Raw genomic sequence first — 14,706 nt, forward strand, 5'->3', positions numbered from 1 at the left:
TATATAAAAATGTAGTAAAAGTATATAATAGAATAAAAATTTTAAATTAACAAAGCATTAGTTTCTTTTAATCTGCTAAAGCAATGATAAATTGCTTTTATTGAAAACTTTATTCAGCTAATAAAGTTGCCTTTAATGAAAATCTAGGCTTACATCATTATTCTAATATTAGTGTTATTTAACTTGATCACAAAATATTTTATTCAGCTTTATATCTAAATTAATCATATGATTATTCAAAACCTAATTTGGGAAAGGTCCCTAAAATCACAGCTGACCATTTTATGCTTTATGAGGAATATCCAAATAAACATGTTTAAATATTAACAAAGCCAGCTGCCTCAAAAAATTGTGGTTGATAAAAGAAGACAAGGAACAAATTTCTGTACATTTGATACCAACACTGACTAGTGTACAGAGAACAAGATGCTTAATAATCTAAAGAGTTTATTGTTTTACTCTGAAACATCCATTATTCAATAATGAAAATGTTCAGTTTTGGACTTTATAATCAATAATAGGCATTGCTCTTTGTATATTTGGCATCTCCATAGAGTGAGTAAGCAGTACTCCTTTGAACTCTGTGGAATTAGGTTTAACAAAATTCATGAAATATTTATGATAAACAGTATGACTTTGGTTTAGGGTTGAATTGTTTGCTTACCTTGATTTCATCAGAGCTTTCATGCTCAGTATGAGTGAGTCTGTTCATTGAGGGACCAATGTGTATACACTGGAAAGAAAGTATATTCTTTCAAATATATACTTTATGAGCAATCTGAACATCAAGTCCACAGCAAGAGGGGGTTTTAAACTATTACCCTGTGTTGCGGCCCGAGCTGCCCCACGTTTGGGGACCCAAGTGTCTCGGACTATTCTGTCAGTGTTGGAACCCGCACTGCCAAAAGCCTTGGGGGCTCAATTGTCTTGTACTGTCCCAAGCAGCTCCGGTCCACGGGTCAGGGTTCAGCAAGAGAGAGAGTGAGGATGGATTCGATGAATGGAGACCAGACAGAGTGTGATTCAATCCTGTTTATTCTTCAGTCTCTCTTCCTAGTCCAAGTCCCAAGTCTTGAGTCCCTAGTCCCTAGTTCCTAGTCCCTAGTGCCTCCAAGTTCCAAGTTAGTTCTTCTAAGTGCTATGTGCCTAATGTCTAATTCCAAGTTCTTCCTCCAAGTGCCAAGACTCAAGTGCCTAATTCCTACTCCAAGTTGTACTCTCTGAAGTGTCTGATTCTCTGATACTCCAGATTCTCTGATACTCCAAACTGTTCTCTCTAGAGCCAAGTGTCTTCTACCTAATGTCAAGTAATCAGTTGCTTTCTCTGTCTGCCTCTAGCCTTTTATATGTCTCACTTCTAAGCCACGCCTTCAGGTCACACCTTTAATCGTGCCCTTAGGTCTTGTCTCTAAATCTGATCTCTAAGTCATGCCCTTAAGTCACACACCTTTAAGTCTCACACACCCAAGGGAAGATCCTGGGTATCTAAAGCAAGATGTTATCAGAGTGTGCTCAGCTGTTGCAGGCTAATGTAATCAAGTCTCTTATCAGGGTATATGACTCAAGATGGCTACAAGGATGAGAGCCGCCTTCTGTCAGCTCCCCACAATCCTGCCTTCTTATAAGACTATCTGAACAAGTTCCTTTCTTATGAGTACACTCTGAAGAAGGCATTGATATCTACTTCATAATTTGCCATCCACTGGGGACTCTTAGTACTGACCTATGGTCTCCAATGTGCAAGTATATATAAAACACAAAGTTGAACAACTCTGTGATTATTCATGCCTAGAAACAAGAATGAGTTTGCTTTCACCACATACTATGTACTCATTCAACACATCCAGATGAGCATGCCCATAAGGTCCTGCTTCTGTTGGCCCTACGTCATCTGCAAAGTGGTTGCAGGGTGAGAATTAAACACTTGATATATAGAGTTAAGGCATATATCAACTTCATTTAAAATTGGTGTCAAAGAAGTGCATTGCTTTGGACAATGCATATTCCATGACGGATAAGGAAGGCATTCTTCTCAGAGCAACCTAAGACAGGCTCAGTCTTGTTAAAGAAATACAAAAGGGGGAGAGGCAAAGAGCCTTTGGGGCTGCTTGGCAAGAATTTGACATGGGCCAAGGACAAGAAAATGGACTGCTTGGCAGAAATATGACATTGGCCAAGGACAAGGAAGTAGGCTTCAGACAGGAATCTGATATTAGGCTAGAACAAAGAAGTAATTTCATGCAGGAATCTAAATCTTAGGCTAGAACAAAGAAGTAATTTCAGACAGGAATCTAAATTTTAGGCTAGAACAAGGAAGTAGGCTTCAGACATGAAAATGATTTTAGGCTAGGACAGGAAAGTTGGCTCAGATATTTTGGTCATCCTGATAAGCACTTAGAAACAGTGATCATGGGAGTGTTCATGGAACTTTGTTTAATGCCTTGCTTGTTCTTTGACTATTTATTGTCTTGTTTGTTCCTGACTATTTGCATCTCTTGTATTGCTAGACCCTCAACCTAGAACTGATCTTAATACTTACATGTAATTAAAAGGGTATAAAAGCAAAAAGGAGGAGGGGGGATGGGATGGGAGTTCTAGGGAGGGGAAATGGGGAAAGAGAGTGACATCTGAAATGTAAATAAATAAAATATCCAATAAAAAAGAAAAAAACATAAGACAAAAAATAAAGATCCATATAAAGAAAAAAAAAATGGTGTTAACCATTTTTTTGAGTAAGTATATTGATGGCTTACAAACCTCTTTAATAATATAATAAATAAAACAAGTGACAATCTTTAGAATTTTGTTGATTCCTATCTAAATAATGCCACTGTGTATCAATTCCTTAAAATAAGGTCCATCCCCAAGCATACGAATGTGTGTTATCCCTTCTGCTTGGCATCTTCCTCGTTAAGAATCAGTCTGCTTCATGGAAAGCTCAGTAAGCATCATATACATACTTGATACCAACAGTGTAAAAGAGTGAGATAGATGCAATGAAAACTAAAATGATGGACTCCGGATTAATTTCTTCCCTAGAGCTTTGCAGATGTACCTTTCCCACATAACTTTAAGCCTCCTCTGTCACCCTCAGTATCTTTGTGCACTGCTCCTGTTAAGAACTCATGGCAGCACCATCCCTAGGTCTCACTGGAGACCTATATGAGGACCCTGTCTCATTTCTTTGTCATCCTGCTCCATTTGCTCCCTATGTGTCAGTTCTCCAATGCCATGTTAATTCCTGGCTTTCTTCCTTCTCCCAGGAAAACAAAACAAAACAAAAAAAATTTTTTCCCCATAATAAAAAATTCATCTCAAAATCTGTTCCAAGTTCAATTCAGTTCTTTATATCCAGAGCCCTTTTATGACAACTTTTCTCTCTCTTCAGACTTTAATTTTTCCTTCTGAGCCAGCTATTTTGTAAAAGCATTTCAACATACATTATCAAACAAGAACATCTTGCCCAAGTGAGAAACTTCTACTACATGCTTGGGGGAAAGAGCTAAAAGGCTAAAGGCTTCCATACCCAACAAATGAGGTTGTTGTAGTACAAAAAAAAAAAGATTGTGAATAACCAATTGAAATTCATGTAAAGTGCTATTGGTACTCTGGTTCACCGATACTCAGAGAAATGTTAGGCACCCAAAAGTGGTTATGGTAAAGGTACAATTTTGTTAGTCTCTCACCTACAAACTTAACTAGTCATATGTCACTGACTTAGTAAATAATTGTCTATAGTAGATCTTAATGGATATTACTTGTAAATGACAAACATGAATTGATTTCTGAAAGATGGCCACTTCATTTCTTGACTATAAATGATGGTGTAGAAAAGGCTTTTGAATCTTAGAAAACACCTATGAAGGTCCTTTGAAAATATGAATATTTTAATGAAAAATTCTCTGATTTGTACATTTTTATGTCAGTGGCTAAGAGTTTATCTCTAGTTCTGATTAGCCAAATGTAAAACTAAGACGGCCTCAATTTATTTAGCTCTCCAGATTTCACAAAACACAAATATCATCTCCCTTGAAATAGGCTGGTTATGGGCTAGAAGTCAGGGCATTATTTGGAGGACAAATCAAAGAACATAATTATCAAATCTGGGTCTGGTAGTATATGATGTATATTAAATGAAAATAAATGATTTATTCTAAAATCCCATCCCTTATTGTCCAAAAAAACTTTAAATGGAAAAAAATCTCATTAGGTTAGTTATCACCTTATTTTTAAAATCCAACCATTAAAATAATATAGGGTATTAACATGAATTGAGATAATTAATATATTGTTTTAATCTATATTTAAGATAGATAAAATATTATATGTGTAGAAATATATTCTTATATATACTTATATATAAGAAAAGATACACTAAACATATAATTATATAAATACATAAATGTAGATGTCAACTTGATGATAGATGATTTACAAATTATAGATAAATAGATGAAAGTTAGGTGATTGATAGACTATAAATAGATGGATAGATAATACTTAGCATTGGCTCATAATAGTTTCTTTGAAACTATGGTTAGAAATAGACATTTTATTCATTGAAAATCAGATATTTAATTAATACTAGATTTCTATACAGTTTGAAGATGTTTTGAAAGTTATCCGTATACAGATAGAATCATCTATCTTTATTCTTCTGTACAATTGCTACTGTAATATCCATCTTAAAGTAAATAGCTTCTGGTTGATCCAGTTTATTTGAAATTCTGGTTAGGAACAGTGTAATCTTACCCTCTGGGATAAGGTTACTGAAATGTGCCTTCCTGTACCATCTTCAAGCAGAGTCACTCTGATGTCAGAGTGATTCACAAAATTTAATTATAATTGTGTAAGAAAGTGATTAGACACAAAAATAATAGGAGTAATGACTTTTAAGATAATCATTTGAGGACCTATATACTAGACTTTTCTGTGGATAAAGTCAGTAAACTATTGAATAGTTTACTGACACTGATATGCTGGAGGCAAACAGTGGACCTACACTGTATTCAGCTCTGTATTCTCAATTAACCACAGAAGATTTACATTGGAGGGTAAGCTTTATAGTTTTATTAAAAAGTAGATTTATGGGTAAGAGACGTGTCTGTAACAGAATGTTGTATGCTATAGTACCTGGCCTGTGTGTATTTGATTCATTTCTATCATAGGCCTTTTACCTGGAATGGTCCACAGGCTTGGTGCCACAATGCAGAGTTACAGGACAATATTGGTTAATTATAGTTGCAACCTGACAAATGACACATAATCCAATCTCTCTTCAGTAGCAACCATGCATCAGAGAGACAAATCCAAAGAGCTGTGTGCATATAAAATTTTATCTAGAGAAAAATTGGTCTAGAGTTCTATAAGGATAGAATTCTATAATCATATGTAAATTTACATGTTTATTTCTATGCTTCTAGAAGATTTTAGTAAGAGAAAGAAACATCTCCCAGTCTATTGCTGTATCTGACTCCTACATAACGCCACCAGCACAATATAATTCTTTGGGAAAAACAACCCAAATTTTCCTAATGTCATTTCAGAACTGTGTGGTCTCTGATAAGGAGAAGTACAGAGAACAAATATGTTTTAAATTTGTCAGCTTTATAAATATCCAATAATGCAGAAATTAAGTAGAAATAATTAGGTTGATTATTTATGGGGGAAATGGTTGGGTTAATGAGATATTTCCTTCTGGGACACATTGGTTGGCACCAATGTCTGTGAAATGAAAAATTTAAAAAATTTACCTTAATGATATGAAAAATTAGAACATGAGAAAACGTATTCCATTTGGGAAACTGCAAACTCATTGCCCACAGGAAGTGACATCTGGAATGCAAAAACAACCTCATATATTATAATCAAGTAGACACCAATTTTCATTTATCATATTAATGAGCATAGCCACCTTTGCAGAATTGTATGAAGCAAGCAATATTTTTTGTTAATCCCTTTGCAATCTGCTCCAAAAACTGTGAAACTAGTAAAAGTCTCTGTGCAAATTTGAACTGATGTTTGGTATCCTTTAAAGACTCCCACCCTTGCATTAAAATGACTAGAGGAGAAAAATAAACTAGTATTTTCAAAAGGTGTAATCTGAACAACATAACCATACCTCCAACTAAATTGTACATACTTATAAGCAAGGTAAGACAGTATTTGTATCATTGCTATGATTTTATATTCCTATTTTAGCATTTTTACTCGTGGTTTGGGTATCAAATTATTTAAATGTAACTAAGCCTTTTCTAAAAGAAGGACTGGTTACAGTAAAAGCAACAATATTAATTGTTTTTTCTATTCATTGGATATTAAAAATTAATTTCTTTACCATATGCCTAAGAGCGGTAAAGCTATCAAAGAAAAGGTCAGTTTTCTACTATGAGGTGTCACTAAGAATGTCAAACACAGTCCCGGACAGGCCCTCACCCAGGAGGAGCTGGCCAACAGAAAACAAACTCTATGTTTCTTTGTTTCTTTGTAGGCTGTCTGTTTTGTTTTGGCTTCCCCTGCTCAATCTATTTGTCATATTATTTTTGTCTTATTTTTGTTGTTATTTGTTTGTGTTGATTTTCATTAGTTTTTGGTCTGTTCTGTTTGGTGTGTGTGTGTGTGTGTGTGTGTGTGTGTGTGTGTGTGTGTGTATGTGTGTGTATGTAGGATCTAATAGTAGTTTTGGGGAGGGGGAAACATGATCAAAGTATATTATATGGAAAAAAAAAGAGTTGAATCTATTTTATCTTGTAAGTCCTACTAGCTCTTCATTTCCCTTATAGGATCTTTAGATTCTAGGGATGTGCCAGGTTACTAATTCAATTACAAAGTCAGCCAGTCCTTAACACCTTCTCTGTAAACTCCATCTTTCATTTGAGAGCTTCACTTTTTTTTATCTTTACCATACTGTTTCAGAAACTACAATGTCAACATGTTATAAGTGTAGGATGAATCACTAACTATAACCATGGACTTATACTTTATAATTTTTGTACCCTCTTTTAGAGGACTAAATGAATTACATAAAGTCTGAACAAAACGCCCCACTCTATTGCTCTGGGATTTGGTTTATAGATTTTTACAAGACACTGGTGCTGTGACAGGCCATCCATCGTCACTTGTCACCTCATTCATCACCATCTTGATTATTTCTGTCCTCCTCTCTGGCATCCTCACTTCTTGCCCTAGATGTCAAGAGCTGCCCTCTGGTTCATATAAATGTCCATATTCTAACTGCTCTGGCAGCTTTTGCCTGCTGAGCTGCGAGGCTGATTGCAGGAAGTTTGACAAAAGACTGTCCTTGATGATGAACAAGTATTTAAATCCTCCTGCATCAGGTTTTTTGTTTAATAAAGATGCTTACCATATAAGGTTTTTGGAAGAAGAGAATGAGCTAATATCACCAAGCAGCTAGGAGAATGACTAACATGTAATAGATATATGTGTTATTTAGAAACATACACAGCTGTATAGAAAAATTAATAAATTAGAATTGATCTTTATAATAAGTCAGTATTTGACATATATTAATATGTAAATAAAATCTGTAACTTGGAAAAATTTTATCTTTGATGATATGAAAAAAAGGCATCAGGGTTTCAATACTTAAAGGGAATTTAAAGCCCTGGGTTTTTATGAGTTTATTGTAAAACATACTCACATAAAAGATGTAAGACAAAAGATATGACACAGAGGACTTGAGACAGATCTGAAAGCTAAGTTTGAAGAGTTTAGGGACTGCCAGCAGTGGTGGATCAGGCCTTTTATCTCAGCATTTGGGAGGCAGAAGCAGATGGATCTCTGAGTTGAGGCCAGCCTGGTCTAAAGAGTGAGTTCGCAGGCAGCCAGAGCTACACAGAAAAACCTTATCTAAACAACAACAACAACAAAAACAACAACAACAAAACAACAATAACAAAAAAAAAACCCCAAACCAACCAACCAAACAGAAAAAAACAACTAACAAACAAAAACCAAATCAGAGTTTAAGAACTATCTTGTTGAGTGGACTCAGAAGAGCTGATAACTAAAACATTCAAATACAAAATAATTTATAAACACGTAATTTTCAAGCAGAAAACAACATTAACACTCATCTACTAGTAGTGTGTAGTATCTTTATAATTATTTACACCTCCAAGGCCTCAGACTAGGGAGATGCAAGGAAGGTGTTGCCCAGAGAGAATTTGTGATGCGCAGAACCACCTTCCTGTCAAACTATGCTCAGTGAGCATGACCGTAAAAAAGCTTTTGTTTATCCTTTTCTCTTGGGTAAATATAGGTAAGAGCAAGAAACACAACCCACTTCCACTACATTTGTGCCTACTCAACCTTCCTGCGATGCGCTTCTAGGAGAACTTGGATTTGTCCACTAAATAAAGCCCTGTAACATTTCAAATAAACTGAAGTGTATATCAATGTTAATATAAGTAGATTATGGGCATTCCTCAGCGGAGCACTTTTCTTGTATATACAAAATCTTGGGTCTGAACTCTAATACCACACACACACACACACACACACACACACACTACACATGCATACATGCACAGTTGCACATGCAAATATAACACATACACATGTGAATGTGCAGACACACACATGCATGCATGTGCATATACACATATACATGCACATGCACACACACACAGCTCTCAAATAGTCTCAAATAGTACAATTAAAGGGCTGTGGTATGATTCAGTTGATAAAGTGTTTGCCTGATATGAGCAAAGCCCCAGATCCCATCCCAGTACCACATAAACTTGATGTGATCGTGAATACTTGTAATCACAGCACTCAGGAAGTGGAGACAGAAGGATCAGAAATTCATGGTCATCTTCAGCTACAGAACAAGTTCAAAGACAACCTGAGATACAAGAGACTGTTTCAAAGGGAAAGAAAGGTCATTGCATCTTGCCATGAAAGTGGTCATACTGTATAATTCCCATGATGTTGGGAGGATATTCATCACGATTTTGAACATGGTATTTATCCATACAATGAATGATTAGATCTTGGTTTGTCTCTTTTTAAGACAGTATAATACATGTTGAACATTTTAGTTTTATTTGAACAATTACTTTCACTTAATGTTATGCACATAGCAAATTAAGCATCTGTTTCTCCTTTTTGTAAATTTTGATGTAGCGCTTAGCTCAACCTAATCTTTTCATGTGATTGGGGCCCTTTTGTCAGAACCTTTCGGCTCCCATAGCTGTCCAGAAGTATCACATGTTTTCTAGTTGACTCCTACTGACTTGGAGATGGTGTTTCAGGATTCTCTCCACAGTTTCAGCAGCATCCTCACTATGCTCACCTTTTATTGATAACCCAGTCCTTCCTTTGAAATCATGCAGTGAAACAGAAAATGATCTCCTGAAGATTCCTTCACATTTACAAAACTCTCCCCGTGTCTCCCCATCCTCCCTCTGGCCCTTCTCAATAATATTGCTGTGATTACTGTTTCCTTTCCTGTATTATTCTGACCTGAATCTTCACATCTTTAGAACACCCTTCTATGTTATATCCCACTTAAGGTCAATAACCACCAATGTAATTTCTTTGTATAAATTCTTGAGAGAAAAATTCCTCAGAAAGAGCACCTAAGTTCACACTCTTCCCTTCCTGTCTCCCACCATTCATCCATGAGTCTACTCTATCTATGCTTTGTACTGGCCAGTACTTCACTGCAATGGGTCTGTAGTCATACAAAACTATCAGCACCACTCAGAATAAATCACTCCTTTCTCTCATCTCCCTCCCGCCTCTTCCTCTCTCTCTCTCCTCCCCTTCTCCCTCTTCATCTTCTTGCCTTTCTTCCTCTTCATCCCTTCCTCCATGTCTTCTTTGGAGGGCTGGGTTTCACTATGTAGCCTTAGATGTCTTGGTACTCTCTATATACAGACCAAGCTAACCTTGAACTCAGACCTGTCTACCTCTGCCTCCCTAATGCTAGTCTTAAAGCCACATGCCACCATGCCCAACTTACCCTTTATTTTTGAAACTCTGACTGCTAATAACCTGACCTGACTACTCTCACTTTATGTTGTCTTTCTACCACACCAGCTGCTCTTTCAGTTTCCTTTTTCCATCACCCAAATCAAAACATTGTATTCCTTTCTATTTACCTACACTAAATACTCAGCATTAAAACTATCAATGAAAGCCGTTAGAATTGTGGACTAAACCAAAGATTACTGGATTTGACTAAACCTCTCCATGGTCATGTCTCATTGCATATAGTAAATTAGATATTAAATTTGATACCCCCTCCAATCTCTACCTCACTTAAGTAGAAACTCTTAACTTAGAGTTAAGTTCTTAGACTAGATGCAGTTTCTTAGACTGAGATTCATATCACCACCATTGTCTTCTCACTTTCTTGCAACTGTCTATCAGGTGAGCTGTGAATTGTCTAAACATGGCCAGCCTATATCTTACTATAAGTGCAGATGTCTCCTTGGTCCACACCATCATCACCTTCTGGCAGGAATAGGGCTCCTGTCTTTTGTAGTAAATGCTGCTGATTCTCTGTTCAGACTCTTCTTAATTGGAAACTACTTTGTTTTTGGATGTTATAAATTGTTAAGCAGCATCTAACTCCACCCCTGGACCACTACCATAGGAGTTCCAAGGGGAAGGAATTTTCCTGCTGTGATGTCTATAAGGTCTACCCCTTTCCTCCCATTCAGCCAACAATGCTTTACTTATATATAGAAATACAGAACTCAAGACCTTTCTCCAGAAGGGCAATTTTGCAGTCCCATTCATACTCCATTACGCCCTATGTGATCGGGCAGAGTCTTAGCTTTATATGTAAGTACATTTCTGTTTAGGTCCACCCCCACACCCAAGTTTTCCCAAATTGTCTTCAGCTTCTCAGTAGGTTTCATACCTGACCTGTTCCCTCAGGGTATCTAAAATATAATAACCATGTATGTAGAGAACAGACATTTTGTTGACTGATAGTCCCAGTTTGGGGCACATAGAGAAAATAAAAGTATACTTGCTGTGTTAATGAGTCATCTATTTTAATTCTCTTAAATGCATATCTAAGCTTTGCTGCCAAAACGCGAGTGAGACACAGAATCTTATTTCAGGCAAAGTGTTAAGAATTGAATGTCAAAAACCATTCTCTTAAGTAAGAAAATAAAGACTATGCTTTCTGCTATTTTGAGCTTTTAAAAAGAAATGCCTTTCAATATCTCAAGGACCATAGTCAAGGAAAAGCAACAGTTTAAGAAAAAAGAATAATTTAAAGCATGTTCTTTTGAGTTAAAGAGGCCTTTGATTATAATTTTACTCCCATTAGCTTCAGAAGATTAGCTGCCTACATTAATAAAGCATCACACACAACCAAAGATGTACTTATTCAACATTTGACTCAAATATTGAATACATCTGTCAGACTACACAGACATCCTGGGGTTTGCTATAAGAAGTTGGTGGTTTAAAAATTGAGATACTGAAAAGAAAAAAATGTTTGAGCCTGAGGTCAGTAACACAAGTTGCAGATGCCAGAGACAGTTTACTAACTACTAATCAGGAAGTATTTTACTTCTAGTTTGTAATAATTCTTGCTCAAAGTAAAAGCTATAATTTATATAGAATTATGGTATAAATATTTTATCTAAGTATTTATTGTTCTTTCTACCAAACTCTACTCATTTAGAAACAGGCAGATGGCAAATGAAATGGAAGAGGTGTAAATCAACTTGATAGTTTCCAAACTGCCTTAATCTATCAGTAAATCTTCCCTTTAAAGAAAAAATGCATTAGTTCGTCTGAAACAAAATGACACTGTTACATTTTGCTTAAAACTCAAACTGGGATGGGCATAAAGGCAGTTTGATGAAGTATGTCTTCAAGATTGTTACATTAAGACCTGGCTATTAGGCTCCAATTGTATTCAATGCATATTTATTTAGCCTCTATCTGTGCAAAGTGGGGTTCAAAGTGGAGAAACTATAAAAAAAAACAGGGATACTTGTTGAATATAATGACAACCCCATCATTCTTCTGGGCACTGGTGACAAAATGATGTACTGAGGGTACAGTTTGATGATTCAGAGATATTAACCATTGAATCACAAAATACGATCAAGACATGTGGCAATTACAGTGTAGAAGACACCGAGAGACTGACATAACAGCGAATAACAGTTGTCTTCAGTTTGGAAAGTCTTTAAAGACAGCTTAACTTTGGAAGATGGGAAGAATGAGGAGGGATCCACTGTGCAGAAGAAAATGGAGCATGAGTAAAAACCACAACATATGTAGGGAAAAGCCAGTGTGCATGATCTCTGAGGGGACACAGGGGGAAAAGCTTCAAGCTAACCAGAAAGGAGGCAGAAAGGGAGTGCCTTTATCCCTCTTCTCATTATTCCTCCTGTGGCAAATCAGACTAATAGGGTCTCAATATTTTTAGAACAATGGGGACCTAATAGTTTATATATGGATTTAAATTTTTAAATTAATGGCTATACATGTGCAGGCTTGTGTATGTGAGTGCAGTGCCCACAAGGGCTAGCAGAGAATGCAGGATTCCCTGTTGGGCATACAAGTGAGTATGAACCACCCAATGTGGTACTGGGAATAAAATTTGGGGTCCTCTGAAGAAGCAATCCCCAGATGTAATGGCTGAGCCATGTTTCTGGTCCCCAGATAATAAATTTTAAGGTTAGGTTAAATGGCAAGAAATGAAGAAAGACTTCTGTTTTGAGAATTATTTTTTTGTGGTACAATGCAGAGATCAGAGATGATGAGGGCAGGAAGAGAATGCCCCAAAATGGACCAAGTCAGAAAGAATCTGTGGTCAGGAAAGAGATAGTCATGGTGTCTTTAGGTTACTATTGATGTGACAAAATACCATGATCAAAGCAAGTTGGAGAGGAAAGGGTTTGCTTAACTTACATTCTCATATCACTGCTCATCATTGAAGGAAGTCAGGACAGGAAAGCAAACACAGCAGGAACCTGGAGGTAAGAGCTGATGTAGAGGCTATAGAAGAATATTGCTAACTGGCTTGCTCATCAGCCCAGGGGTAGCTCCACCGATAATGGACTGGACCCTTCCTATTAATCACTAATTTAAAAAATGTCCTACAGCTTGACAACAGCTATATCTCATAAAGGTATTTGCTCAGTTGATGAAGGGAAGGAGGAGGAGATGAAAAGGAAAAAGAGGAAGAAGAAGAAGGAGAAGGAGAAGGAGAAGGAGAAGGAGAAGGAGAAGGAGAAGGAGAAGGAGAAGGAGAAGAAGAAGAGAAAGAAAGAAAGAAAGAAAGAAAGAAAGAAAGAGAGAGAGAGAGAGAGAGAGAGAGAGAGAGAGAGAGAGAGAGAAAGAAAGAAAGAAAGAAAGAAAGGGAGGAGAAGGACGAGGAAGAGGAGGAGGAAAAGGAGGAGATGATTAAGTAGCAGCAGCAGCTTATGCCTAAGATCAGGGAAGAATACCAGAGGCTGTTGTAGAACTCAAACCATGAGGCTCTGTGAAGACAGATAGAAACCCGAAGGCTGGAGAACTTCACTTGTCAATTGGAGGAAACTAGAAACAATATTATTATATTTATAACAACATGCACAAAATAATAATAATCCTGAGTTGATAATTATATTCTTGAGATTATTTCAAAATCCACTAATATGGTCCAAAAGAAAGATCACATATCATAATTTATATGACTAATGCTGGCATAGGTATTGTTACAATGATTTAAATAATAATGAGATACAGTAGTTTCCTTAAAGTGCAAAAGAAAATTTCGGATTTTTAATGCAGGTACTCTTTGCCTAGAATACTATTAAATTCATCAAAATGTGTTTATATATAACAACATCAAGTGCTCAGATGACAGTGTGGTAAAGATGTGGTAGGATCTTTATAGAAAGGGCTGTGGAAATCACAGAAGCGTAATCAAAACTTTGTTAAGTCTTCAGATAGGAAAATGAGTAAAAAAACAAAAAATACATAGAGAACCAAAACATGGTCCTGATGAAGGACAGAAGGGGAAAGGCTGTGAAAGAGAGGATGACTGACGCTCTAGCTCCTCAACATTTGTAAGCCTAAATTTCCGTATCCTATGGATATGTGACTTCCTATTTAGATTTCAGCTGCCTTTTATGCAAAATGAGCTTCATAATTCACACATGCATCTAAGCCTGTCTCCCATGCCATTCACATGACCACACAGCCATGAAATGAGACTTGACCCAGCCACATCTACAACACAAGATAGTAAAGCACAGCAGACTTGAAGTTGAGGTTTTCAAGCATGGTGAATGAAAGCATTTGGTGGCTGCTTTTACTTTTGCATTAACTGTGGTCTTTAGTCAGTACTGTTCCATAGAAATGATCATAGTCCTGAGAGGACTGCCCATTTCTGAAGAGAAACAGAGGAGGAGTAGATGGAGAGGGAGAGGGAGGAGGTGGCACTGAGAAGGTGGAGGCTGGGGGGTGGGGGGGCGGAGCTGTGGTTAGGATGTAATATGAGAGAATAAATAATAAAAAAGAAAAGCCCTAGTTCCCTCCTTCCGTTCATATTATGCAAGTAATCAGCATGTGGCGGGAAGAAAGGTCTCCAGGGCTACAGATCTCATTTTCCATCCCGGCTATCATCTGAATGTTTGCATGCCTCTGAATCCACACAATGAAAAGCACTAAGGTGAATGGGATGGATCCGAGAATTTGGGAGATGGTTAGCTTGTGAGG

This window comes from Arvicanthis niloticus, chromosome 19 (genome assembly GCF_011762505.2).
Source record: "Arvicanthis niloticus isolate mArvNil1 chromosome 19, mArvNil1.pat.X, whole genome shotgun sequence".
In the NCBI taxonomy this organism is placed as follows: Eukaryota; Metazoa; Chordata; class Mammalia; order Rodentia; family Muridae; genus Arvicanthis; species Arvicanthis niloticus.